The sequence below is a fragment of the Oratosquilla oratoria genome, chromosome 16, assembly GCF_046742065.1.
Source record: "Oratosquilla oratoria isolate Oo_2021 chromosome 16, ASM4674206v1, whole genome shotgun sequence".
Taxonomy (NCBI): Eukaryota; Metazoa; Arthropoda; class Malacostraca; order Stomatopoda; family Squillidae; genus Oratosquilla; species Oratosquilla oratoria.
The window spans coordinates 34,858,535-34,871,034 of NC_134792.1; the positions used below are offsets into that span (position 1 = coordinate 34,858,535).

The 12,500-nt window shown below is 45.0% G+C and overlaps 1 protein-coding gene across 24 annotated transcripts in view; it reads left to right on the forward strand.

Annotated features, from left to right (window-relative positions):
* The window catches only part of LOC143033873 (CUGBP Elav-like family member 4), a 1,339,855-nt gene that overhangs the window by 940,588 nt on the left and 386,767 nt on the right, over positions 1 to 12,500 (forward strand). Inside the window, exon 1 of one of the 24 annotated variants that reach the window (XM_076199476.1) lies at positions 8,737 to 8,757. The exons of 22 other annotated variants lie outside the window; for them this stretch is intronic. The gene's annotated coding sequence lies outside the window, so the exon portion shown is untranslated. Of the gene's footprint in view, positions 1 to 8,736; positions 8,758 to 12,500 lie in introns of those variants that run through there. One more of the 24 variants, XM_076199475.1, reaches the window with a different exon arrangement.

Sequence of the window (12,500 nt, forward strand, 5' to 3'; positions counted from 1 at the left end):
CCAAGGGACTCTTGACATGAATTGACGGGAGCCGTGACCTGCCGTTACAAATTATACATTTCTGTATAATGTGAGGAATCCCAAAAATCTATCAAATATAAGATGATTATGATTGTCATCAACATTTCATTGTTATTATTATGATTTTTGTTACCTTATTTTGATGGTCGGGTTTGAGAGAAAAATGAAAGGGAGCCACACGAAAATTGAGAATTTATGAAGAGGAAACGAAATGAAAAAGGTCGAGAATTACGTAGTAGTAATTGGTAAATATAAGAACATATAAATGGAGGAGACTGCCACAGACCATAAGGCCTACACTATGCCGTTCCATGTCCATTACCACCTACTATCCCCATGCATAAAGTTATCTAACTTTCTCTTAAAACAACCAATAATTTCAGAGCTCATTACGTGGTTACTAAATCTATTCCATTCGTTTAACACTCTATTGGTAAATCAGTTCTTGCCTATTTCATTATTAAATCTAAACTTGTATCCCCCCGCCATAAGTTTACTCAAAAGTTGTACATCCAACCCAGGTGGTTCTGTTCGGGTGAGGGCTGGAACAAGAATACTTACTGAGGAGATCAAAGATCCCATCAGCCTAAAATCAGCGCGTCAGCAAATAGAAACAGTGGGTGTTAGCTAAGATTAGGTCCTTACAGAACAGTACATTGTTAAACGAATTTAGAACATTATCACATTAAGTACTGGATAACTCTAACTCCTATTTGGAAAATATTCAAACCCCGTTTTGCTTCTAAAACACAATGACATACAAAAAGGACATATATCATACAATTGTGATGCGAGAGTATAGTGCCAATGCCCTACATTGTTAGGACAAAAATGCAAAAAAGATCTTATAGTCACAGAACCAAGGTTCTGGTATCACAAGTTTACCATCTCGCTATGATACCAGTCTTGTTCGTCAGTGGAACGGTACCAAGGGTACTTGGTACTTACCCTCCGGCCACAGCACCAGGGGTATTCTCGTTTCCATACCCCCAGTCTGAAGCGGCCCCCTTGCCTTTGGCGAGCTGATGGAACGAGACTCCCTAAGAGACAATGGGATGGGAGGAGCATCGGAACCCTACACTATATTTCACATGCTATTGTACTTTTGTTGTCTGCCGGCGATGGTGGGGGCAGAGGCGGGGTGATGGAGAAAGCGGAAGAGGCGAAGGAGGGTTAGGGAGAGGAAGTCTTCGTGCCACGACTCAGGGTATTGTACAGTCAAATGGACTATTTCTGTGGCGTTTCGGAAGTGGAGAGCCACGGGAAATGGGGCGGGACAGGAAGCTGGGGAACAGTGTTACGGTGACCTATATCTTAGTATAACTGGATAGACTGGAATATGTTTCAGGTACCTTGCCTCTGTCTCAGGGTGTATCTCTCCCCATGCATTCACGCTCACTCACACACACACACGCACACACACACACGCAAACACACACACACGCACACGCACACACACACATACACACAAACACACACACTCGGTGGCGCGGTTGGTAGAGTCCCAGACTGTTACTACGGTGGTATGGGTTCGAATCCTGCCAAGGGCTGAAAATAATTTCAGTATCGCTGCGCGTCGAGTTGTTACTCCAACTCTCGTGGGCGGGGAATTTGGTGTGTGTGTGAGTGTAATGTCAAAGCATTACCCATAGATCGGTCATACGAGCTCGGAGCTCTCTTCCGGGAGGGAAATAGCTGTTGACCACGAGTCCAAAACGAGATCCAAAGACAAAGGTGAATCTCACATATAGATATACATATACATATACATATACATATACATATACATATACATATACATATACATATACATATACATACGCATATACATATACATATACAGGCGTATACATATATAGTTTATAGAGGATGGGTGAGAATGGAGGCTAAGGAGAGTAAATATTTAAGCATTCTAAACAAGGAGGTCGAAACTAGGAGGCGGGTCACCATTCGTAGTAAGAAAACGAGAAGAGAAATCGACAGAAGAAGTCGAGATTAACTGAGTGAGAGGACTTAAAATGTGTGAAGAAAGATATCTGTCTTCCCTTTTTTGGAATAGAAACGAAGATGGAGGCGGAAAAAGAGGAAGAGGAGGAGGTGAGAGAAGAAGAAAAAGAAGTAAGGAGGAGGACTGATGGAGGAACTCCTCGGGGGTGGGGAATACTCACCATGTCAAGTTGTAGAAGTTGTAGAAGCCGCGAGTTGTTGGTGGTGGTGATGGTGGGAAACTTGAAGGTATTTCGAGTTGGAAGAATGAAGAGCTCTGCGGAGGGTTGGAGGAGGAGGAGGAGGAGGAGGAGGAGGAGGAGGGAGGGAGGGGTGGGAGGTAAGGGATCAAGAAACTCCTAAGGAGTATGATAGGAGTTATATAGCGGGTCAGGAGAATGAAAGTAATCTACCAAGGAAAAGAAAGGAGGACAGGAAGAGAAGAAAGGGAAAGAAAAGGAAGAGAGGATAGATGCTGAAAAAAACAAGAATGGATTGGGGTGGAGTAGGTACTAGTAGTATTAGTGAAAGTAGTAGTAGAATTAACAATAGCAATAGGATACTAGTAGTAGTAGTAGTAGTAGTAGTAGTAGTAGTAGTAGTAGTAGTAGTAGTAGTAGTAGTAGTAGTAGTAGTAGTAGTAGTAGTAGTAGTAGTAGTAGTAGTAGTAGTAGTAGTAGAAGTAGTAGTAGTAGTAGTAGCAGTTGTAGTAGTAGGATGGAGGTCGTATCTAAAAAATATTTGAAAAAAGTAGTAGTAGTAGTAGTAGTAGTAGTAGTAGTAGTAGTAGTAGTAGTAGTAGTAGTAGTAGTAGTAGTAGTAGTAGTAGTAGTAGTAGTAGTAGTAGAAGTAGTAGTAGTAGTAGTAGTAGTAGTAGTAGTAGTAGTAGTAGTAGTAGTAGTAGTAGTAGTAGTAGTAGTAGTAGTAGTAGTAGTAGTAGTAGTAGTAGTAGTAGTAGTAGTAGTAGTAGTAGTAGTAGTAGTAGTAGTTGCAGTAGTAGTAGTGGCAGTAATAGTAGTGGCAGTAATAGTAGTAGCAGAGGTAATAGTAGTAGCATAAAGAGTGGTAGTAGTCACAGTACTAGTATGAAGATGAGGAAGAGGATGGAAGGGAATGAGGGCGAGGGAGGGCAGATATCTGGACCTTGTTGTGCTCCTGTCCCCAGGTCCAGCCGGCGTGTTCCCATGGGTCTGCATTACGGAATATTCCAAGCTGTCTCTTCTCGTACAGCTTAGGATTTCTTTAAGGACTCAGTGGAAGGAATATGAGCTTAACTCCACTTTTCCTTGCTTATGCACAGACTACACCGTGTTTCATATTTCACTTGTGTGAAAATCGTGCCGGCTGGTCCGCGGGGCTCGGCAAAGGAATCCCTTGTGTCATGTACTGAAGATGGGATTTGCTGATGTTTATTGAGGGAAGGTAGTCTTACTTTATGTATGTATATATATATATACATGTTTATATATATAAATATATATATATATATATATATATATATATATATATATATATATATATATATAAGGTATAGGTGGGCAGGACATTTTCTCTTAAACAAGTATCGTTAAATGTGATGGCGAGTTCAGCATTTTGTATTTTCTTTCACATCAGTTTCCTTCTTAAGAATGTATTATCCCATTTTATTTCTATGAAGATTTCAGTTGATTTCTAGGTAGAAGGTTATCTGCTTCAGTATATATATATATATATATATATATATATATAATATATATATATATATATATATATATATATATATAAATATATATATATATATATATATAGTATGCATGCATGGGTGTCGGACTGCCTGTCTTATTTGACAGCATGTTCTAACCATCTTTGCTTCCCTCGAATCTTTCGGCATTTACGAGTGGGACAAGACATTTTAAGTCTTTAAATGTCCAATATGTTATTGACGATATAACCTTTACAATGAAGTGTTTCTTTCCACATACATTTGATGACTTTGAACGTCATGCGTAAGAACAAAGAAATAAAGTAATTCAGGCGCGGAGGGCTTATGTCTATGAAGACTTGATATGAGATTACCGAAGGTTCTGAGTACTTAGGAAGCATTGCAAGAATTACGAGGATTTCTTATCTTTTCGTTCAATGACGAGATGAAACGAAGGCATCCGGACGAAATTATTCTAAACGTATGGAAAGAAACTGCACTTATGTGTGTGTGGGGGGGGGGTGGCGTTCTTCTTGACTATATTTTCATATAAACATATATTTAAAACACTCGCTACCATATTCTCTTGCTTTCTGATAATGACCTCATCCCACTGCCTGCTTTCCCTCTCACTCTTTCACTCTCACTCTCACTCTTTCACTCTCACTCTCCTTTTCTCTCCCATTTCCTCCCTCTCCCTCTCCTTGCCCCCCACTCCCCCTGTGTCTCTCTCCATTTCTATCTCTAACTCCACCTCTCTCTGCTTCGATGTCTCCCTCCCCCACCCCTCTCCCTCTTCTCTCCCCTCTCCCTCTTCCCTCCCACTCCACCTCTCCCTCTTCCCTTCCCCATCCCCTCTCCCTCTTCTTCCCCCTTCCCCCTCCCCTCTCCCTCTTCCCTCCCCGCCCCTCTTCCTCTTCCTTACCCCCTCTCTTTCTACCCTTCTCCCTCCCCTCTCCCTCTTCCCTTCCCCCTCCCCTCTCCCTCTTCCCTTCCCCCCTCCCCTCTCCCTCTTCTCTTCCCCCTCCCCTCTTCCTCTTCCCTCCCCCTCTCTTTCTACCCTTCCCCCTCCCCTCTCCCTCTTCCCTCCCCCCTCTCCCTCTTCCTTTCCCCTCACCCTCTTCCTCTTCCCTCCCCCTCCCCTCTTCTTCTTCCCTCCCCCCTCTCTTCCTTTCCCCTCCCCCTCCCCTCTCATTCTTCCCTCCCCCTCCCCTCTCCCTCTTCCCTCCTCCTCCCTCTCCCTCTTCCTTTCCCCCTCTCCTCTTCCTCTTCCCTCCCCTCTCTCTTTCTTCCCTTCCCCCTCCCCCTTCCCCCCGCTACTCTAGTTCCTGACATACCCTCCTTCCCATTCCCTACTCTCCTGCCCTCCCCCTTCATGTTTCCCCTTCCTATTCCCCTCATGATGACGTGCATGTCTTCCACTCCTCCTCTACCGTCTCCCCTCTTTCCCTCATTCCTACCCCCTTTATGTCTCACTCTCTAATCTCTCCCTCTCTTTCTCTCTCTCTCCCTCTCTCTCTCTCTCTCTCTCTCTCTCTCTCTCTCTCTCTCTCTCTCTCTCTCTCTCTCTCTCTCTCTCTCTCTCTCTCTCTCTCTCTCTCTCTCTCTCTCTCTCTCTCTCTCTCTCTCTCTCTCTCTCTCTCTCTCTCTCTCTCTCTCTCTCTCTCTCTCCTCTCTCTCTCTCTCTCTCTCTCTCCTCTCTCTCTCTCTCCTCTCCTCTCTCTCTCTCTCTCTCTCTCTCTCTCTCTCTCTCTCTCTCTCTCTCTCTCTCTCTCTCTCTCTCTCTCTCTCTCTCTCTGTTTGTCTCTCCTTCCTCTCCTGCTTATCCTTACCCTCATATCTCCTTTTAACCCTTCTTTTTTTTTTCCTTCCCATTCTTGCCCTTGTCTCCTCCCTACTCCTCTGTTGAGATGTTAAGATGTTCATAGCGCGCATATATCTGTTAAGAGTCTCAGCGACCACAGAAAATGTGTAATTCTTCTTCCTCCTCCTCGTTCTCTTCCTTCTCATTCTCCTCCTCCTCCTCCTCCTCCTAATCCTTTCCCTCCTCCTCCTCCTCCTCCTCCTCCTCCTCCTTCTCCTCCTTCTCTTCCTCCTCCTTCTCCTCCTTTTCCTCCTCTTTTATGATCCCAGTAGCAGCAGCAGCAACAGCATAGAATAAAGCCCGGTGCTGTTATTTCCTTGAGTTTCACCTCACGTGTCCTGAAGAGTGACACTGATAACATGTCCTCTGCGTGGCGTGCTGTCCACCGTTGCAGTGACGAGGTCATTAGTGCAACTTGTGGTATGTTGTCCTCTTCTGAAGAGCAGAACCTCATCATCGCAACCAACACTCGGCAACACAGGTCTTCTTCAGCCGTCACAAGTCACAATCGTCCTCAAGGACACAGTATTGCCTGACACCGCCATTACAGTCATGGTGAACTTCACAATTACGAACTTGAATATTCAGGTCATTAGCACTTCCCGTTCTAATGTCATTACATCCACTAAACATTCTCACTTTTCCACCTCTACCTGTTCCACCATTCATACTCACCTCCACCTCTACCACCACCACCACCACCTTGTCCATCACCACCACCACTACCATCACCACCACCACCTCCAACGCCGTCCCTGCCACCACTAACACAACCACCACCACCGCCGCCGCCACTTGTAGGACAAGTTGAGCCTGGAGGGGAGGTACTAAAAATACTCCAGCTTGATACTGCCTCGACCTACAAAACCGGATTCCCCTGTGTTAAGAACGAGGAGTCTGGTACGCATGCGCATGGCGAGTGTGCGCGCATCAAACTTTGGCACGGATGGGCACCTGATACGACCTCAGCAAGAGTTTACCTTCATATCCGAGGTCATGAGGTTAGGAAACAGGTCAAGACGGACGAAGCTAAGGTAGGAAAAGGGATGCTATCTAGTCGAAGGTCGAATTCAGAATACAAGTCAGGGTTGTGTGTGTGTGTGTGTGTGTGTGTGTGTGTGTGTGTGTGTGTGTGTGTGTGTGTGTGTGTGTGTGTGTGTGTGTGTGTGTGTGTGTGTGTGTGTGTGTGTGTGTGTGTGTGTGTGTGTGTGTGTGTGTGTGTGTGTGTGTGTGTGTGTGTGTGTGTGTGTGTGTGTGTGTTTATTCAGTGCTTCTATCCAAAGGGACAGTATCATCTTGAAAAGACATAATACTTACGCAAGCAAAATCTCTTACAATCAAAAGTTCTTCCAAACTGAATGAGGTTTTCTCTGTTATCTTATCAAACAATGTTGGTCAAGATTATTTGTGAAGGCGCCACTAGTGCAATATATGTTAGAACATAAGAATGGAGGGAGACTGACAGAGAACATAAGGCCTAGATTAGGCAGTTCCATGTCCATTACCACCTGTCATTCCCATTCATAGAGATATCTTATCGTCTCTTGAAACAAACAATAGTTTTAGTGCTCATTAAGTAGCTACAAAGTCTATTCCATTCAATAAACACTCTATTAGTAAACCAGTTCTTTTCTATTCCCCTCTTAAACCTAAATTCGTAAATTGGAAACTAGTATGTTATAACACATTTGTAAAGATCACTTTCTGCTGAAGAGGACTACAGAGAGTAGTCGAAATATACAGTTTCTCTGTACTTTCCGTTATTATTTCTCCGATAGTGGGTTAACAGTGATCTAAATTCGTAAGTGTGCTATAGTATGTTGTGAAATATCTCCAATATCTGATCTACTTTTTTGTCGAATTTTGTTTTCCAATATAAGATATAGAACTTTATGTCTGTGAAGCGAGTCTAATTCTGCTCAAGTGTTAAAACTGTCCTTTCTAGAATTCGTTATGAGTTTGAGTCCTATTTGATTGTGGTCATTAGATGCAACGTTTTCAGGTATGATTTTTATTTTTCTCTTCTTCCTCTTCTTCTTCTTCTTCTCCTACTTCTTCTTCTTCTTCTTCTTCTTCTTCTTCTTCTTCTTCTTCTTCTTCTTCTTCTTCTTCTTCTTCTTCTTCTTCTTCTTCTTCTTCTTCTTCTTCTTCTTCTTCTTCTTCTTCTTCTTCTTCTTCTTCTTCTTCTTCTTCTTCTTCTTCTTCTTCTTCTTCTTCTTCTTCTTCTTTTCTTCTTCTTCCTCGTCATCTTCTTCTTTTTCTTCCTTATCTTCTTCTTCTTCTTCCTCTTCATCTTCTTTTTCTTCCTCATCTTCTCCTTCTTCTATTTCTTCTTTTCCTTCTTCTTCTTGTATCGGACCTCGTAATGGACTGAAAGGTCTCCTACTGCTTGCCCGCTCTGCCATTGTCATGCTTAAACGAGAAAGTTTCTTAACCCTTCCGGGCGAAAAGCTTCACTAAAGCCGAATAGAAACGCCTAGTGTTAGTCGGAACAAAACTATTAAACTATCCACTTGGCCGGAAAGGGAGAGAAAGGAACTTGTGTAGGAGGTGACCTGATGCAGAACAGGTCATCCTTCGCCAGCGGGGACTCCCCGAAGGAAGGATGCCCTTCACCAAGGACACGACTTCAGAGTAATGTCCTCCTTTTGCGGACGAGCGTCGTCATCGTCTTCATCCTACGTCATCACCGCCGTCGTCACTGTCGCCGTCGTGTGAGTCGCCATCATAGAACTGCCTTCACAGTTGTCGTCGTCGTCGTCATTGTTGTCGTCGTTTCTGTCATCAGTATCTTTGTCATATTCGTCTCATCGTCGTCGTTGTCGTTATCGTACCTCTATGTGCAATACGGAGCGCTCGCGCGCGCGCGCGTGTGTGTGTGTGTGTGTTTGGTTTCGATCTGTTGTGGGGAGTTCGTATCGATTTTTAACACGAGCGAGCTTCGTGTCGGCGTGGCATATGTCCCTCTTCTGAGCGCAGGCAACGCTACTGCCAGAGAGGAAGAGAGAGAGAGAGGGAGGGAGGGAGGGAGGGAGGGATGCAGGCAGGGAAGTAGCGATGTTGTCAACAACTCATTGGAAACATTACAATGACAACACAGTATTGACAACGTTGTAGCAAAGAGGGGATAGGAACAGTGCGTGTGTTTCTGTTTGTGATAAGTAAAGAGTGATAGTGTTGTGATCATGATGATAAGAAAGTTAAGGTAAGACTCAAATGTTTCAGAGGTTAAGGTTTACAAAAGTTTACAAAGGAAGGGTATACCGACAGGAGACCTTTTGGTCCATAACTAGGTTGGATGCTAAGAAAAGATAGATAAACGAAGAAATGAATAAACAGGCGGAACAAACAATTGACAGGCATATTGTTTAGGTGTTTATCTAAATGAATATTGAATACTTCGAACCGTGCCACATTGCATTGCCTCTGCAGGAAGTTTATTCCATTCATTGACTACATGGTTGGTGAAGTTGTCTCTACCCACTTCCAAACCTATGTCCTAAGAGCTTGCGACTGTTTTTTTCTCGTCTGATTTGCATTTAGTGATAACTTCACACTAAATCAGTGTCGTCTGATCTTTCAGTGGTGACCAGAATATAAGAAGAAAGTACCACACAGCACGGAAAGGCTCGTTTCGCACGTATCGACTTTTCGTCGTGTACCGACCACGACACGACGTCGTGCTTTCAAATGACTATGGGTGTCTACGGACAGTTTCACACGTGGTCGTGACGTGTGAAGGGCTCCATAAACACTCATGGTTGTTTGAGAACACGACGTCGTGTCGTGTACGGCGCACGGCAAAAAGTCGATATGTGTGAAACGAGGCAAAGTGTTAAACAAGATCGGCTTCTACCCTTTCCTCACCGAAGAGAGAGGCAACGGAGATGGACCAGACATCCTGACGGCAGTTTAAACAAAAGCACCACCGAAGCAGTGTCTCATTAACCGACACCGCCGTTGCGGCTTGTTGTCGGCCGTAGCAAAATCTCCCTTAGGAGTCATTAGACTCGAAAAGTTTGAACAGTATTTTAAACAGGGGGAGATGGTGGTCGTTACATAAAGTTCCGTCTGCTATCGCCAGGTGATTTCATCAAGCTAATTGAACTTGCCCATTATCTGGCCGCATCCGGCTCCGCCCTATAGAGAGCCCCCGTCCCAGCTCGGTTCCGACAACATTCTGTTATGCTCACCTATCTGTTTTCGTCCATAGTTTCGTGGAGGGAGCAACCGATGCTGGAGGTAAGAGCCAGCGCTTCTGCCTCTGTCTGAGGTCCCACTCGAGGGTGACGACCACACGTGGATCGAGGATGAAGTTAGACTCCTCACGCATGTGGAGAGCAAAGTTGATATTGACATCACAGAGCTTGAGGACGTGGTCGAGGCTGACAGGAGTACATCCTTGAAGAGCAGTGTAGGAGAGGGAGCCCAACATAGTGAGTTGGAGAGTGATGTCGTCGAGGAAAGACGAGTTTTGTGGTCGTGGAAGAGAATGAGTTTTCTTGGTGGTAGAGTGCGCGCTACTCGAGTCGATCATGTCACCCTCAGTCAGGACAATATTACCTCATATTGAACAAACTCGACGGACAGAAGCGCTGGAGTTTGTGCTACGTAGACGAAGAGAAAAGCCTGCCAGTATTCACAATAAAAGTCAAAGTACCATTTGGCCTTTGGTTGCATAGAACCATACAGCATTAGTCAGAGTCCCGTGTTTAGAATACGTCACCGGTACTTACGGTCTGAGGCCACCAATATCCCTCGCGGAAGAGAATCCCTCAGATTATTATTAATGAAATATTCTAAGTACGTCGCTGGAGGGAGCAAGCCGAGGCGATGCCTCTACAAACAGTACCAAGGTCAACCTCGCTGTGGAGCTGCACCTCGACCTCAAGTCAGGCAGACCAACACGAAATGAAAGGAGACTTAAAAACACCCACAGTTCCAGATTGCATCCTTCTCCTTTTCTCACTCGAAAGGCTTATGCACCTCTTCTCTCTCTCTCTCTTCTCTCTCTCTCTCTCTCTCTCTCTCTCTCTCTCTCTCTCTCTCTCTCTCTCTCTCTCTCTCTCTCTCTCTCTCTCTCTCTCTCTCTCTCTCTCTCTCTCTCTCTCTCTCTCTCTCTCTCTCTCTCTCTCTCTCTCTCTCTCTCTCTCTCTCTCTCTCCTCTCTCTCTCTCTCCTCTCTCTCTCTCTCTCTCCTCTCTCTCTCTCTCTCTCTCTCTCTCTCTCTCTCTCTCTCTCTCTCTCTCTCTCTCTCTCTCTCTCTCTCTCTCTACCTATCTATCTATCTATCTCTCTCTCTCTCTCTCTCTCTCTCTCTCTCTCTCTCTCTCTCTCTCTCTCTCTCTCTCTCTCTCTCTCTCTCTCTCTCTCTCATTTTTTCTTTATTTTTCTTTTCTTTATTTTTTCTTTCTTTTTTTCGTTTTTCTTTCTTTTCTTCATCGGGGTCTTCTTTTATTATTCATTCTCCCTCCTTCCTCCTTCCTCCGTCTTCTCGCCTTACTTCTCTCTTCTCTCCACTTCCTATTCCATACACCTTACTCATTCATTCCTTCCTCCTCCCTTCTCTCTCCTCCCTCCTGCCTCCTCCCTTCTCTCTCTTTCTCCTCCCTCCTTCTTCCTTCCTCCTCCTCTCTTTCTTTCGTCCTTCTCCCTCGCCCCTACTCCCACTTTCCTCCTGACTACTCCCTAATCCCTAATCCCTCCTCCCTCCTCCCTCCTGCCTCCTCCCTCCTGCCTCCTCCCTCCTGCCTCCTCCCACCTCTCTTTCTCCCCCTCCTTCTTCCTCCCTCCTCCTTCCTCCCTCCTACCTCCTCCCACATCCCTCATTCCTCTTCCTTACTCCTTCTTACTTTCTCCTTCCTTCTTTCTCCTTCCTCCCTCCTTCGTCTTCCCCCTCCTCCTTACTCCCTCCTGCCTTCTCCCTCTCCCTCCTCCTCGCTCCTCCCTCTTCCCTTCTCCCTTCTCCTTCCTCCCTCCTCCGTCTTCGTCCTCCTTACTCCTCCGTCTTCCCCTTCCTTACTCCTCCTTACCTTCTCCCTCCTTACCTCACCTCCTTTCCCTCCTCCCTCGTTCATGCATTCACGTAGTACATTCCAGGCACGTGATTAGGTGGTCTGCGTCTCACCAATTATTAATCTTTACATTCCAGAATTTCTTTTTCCAGTTATCAACAAAATCTTGATTTAGTGATTAGCCTTGTGTAGACAGATATGAACTTAGTTCAGGCTTCTGCAGAATTTTTTTTTATTGAAAGCGTTGTAAGAGTTGGTATTTCAAGATCTTTCTTTCTTCTTGGTTGAGCCAGCTTCTGATTATTCTTATTCGTAGTTGTATTTACTCTCTTCCCCGCCTTTGTCTCGCTATCTGTGTATGTGTGTGCGCGCGCGTGTGTATATACACATACACATACACACACAACCACACACACACACACACATGCACAACTTCACACACACACACACACACACACACACACACACACACACACACACACACACACACACACACACACACACACACACACACACACACACACACACACACTGAACTCTCATCCGAAAGAGTAATAGCTGTCAATCACCCACACCTACAGTAGCTGCTTCTTTATTCCGCAATTTTTCTTTTCTTTTTCTTCATTTTGAAAAAGGTTCAGTGAGAGTGTATGTGCATCACAACACATTACTTTTCTTGGAGTGGGAAGGCATGGGGTAGAGAAAGGAACCCAAATGACCCGATATGACCCGATATGACCCGACATGGCAAGGTATAGACCGACCCATTTCGGTCTTGTATTCCGAACTCATCATTCCACTTCCACGTATTGGGGAGTGGGAAACCCATGGTGAGGCAAAGCCTTGTCAGTCGCGGCAAGCCGTTGGAATTTCTTAGCCCGATGTTAGGTCACTTTCCCCTCTGGCCAAGGCCGTCGGGAACCAACGTGGCAAGT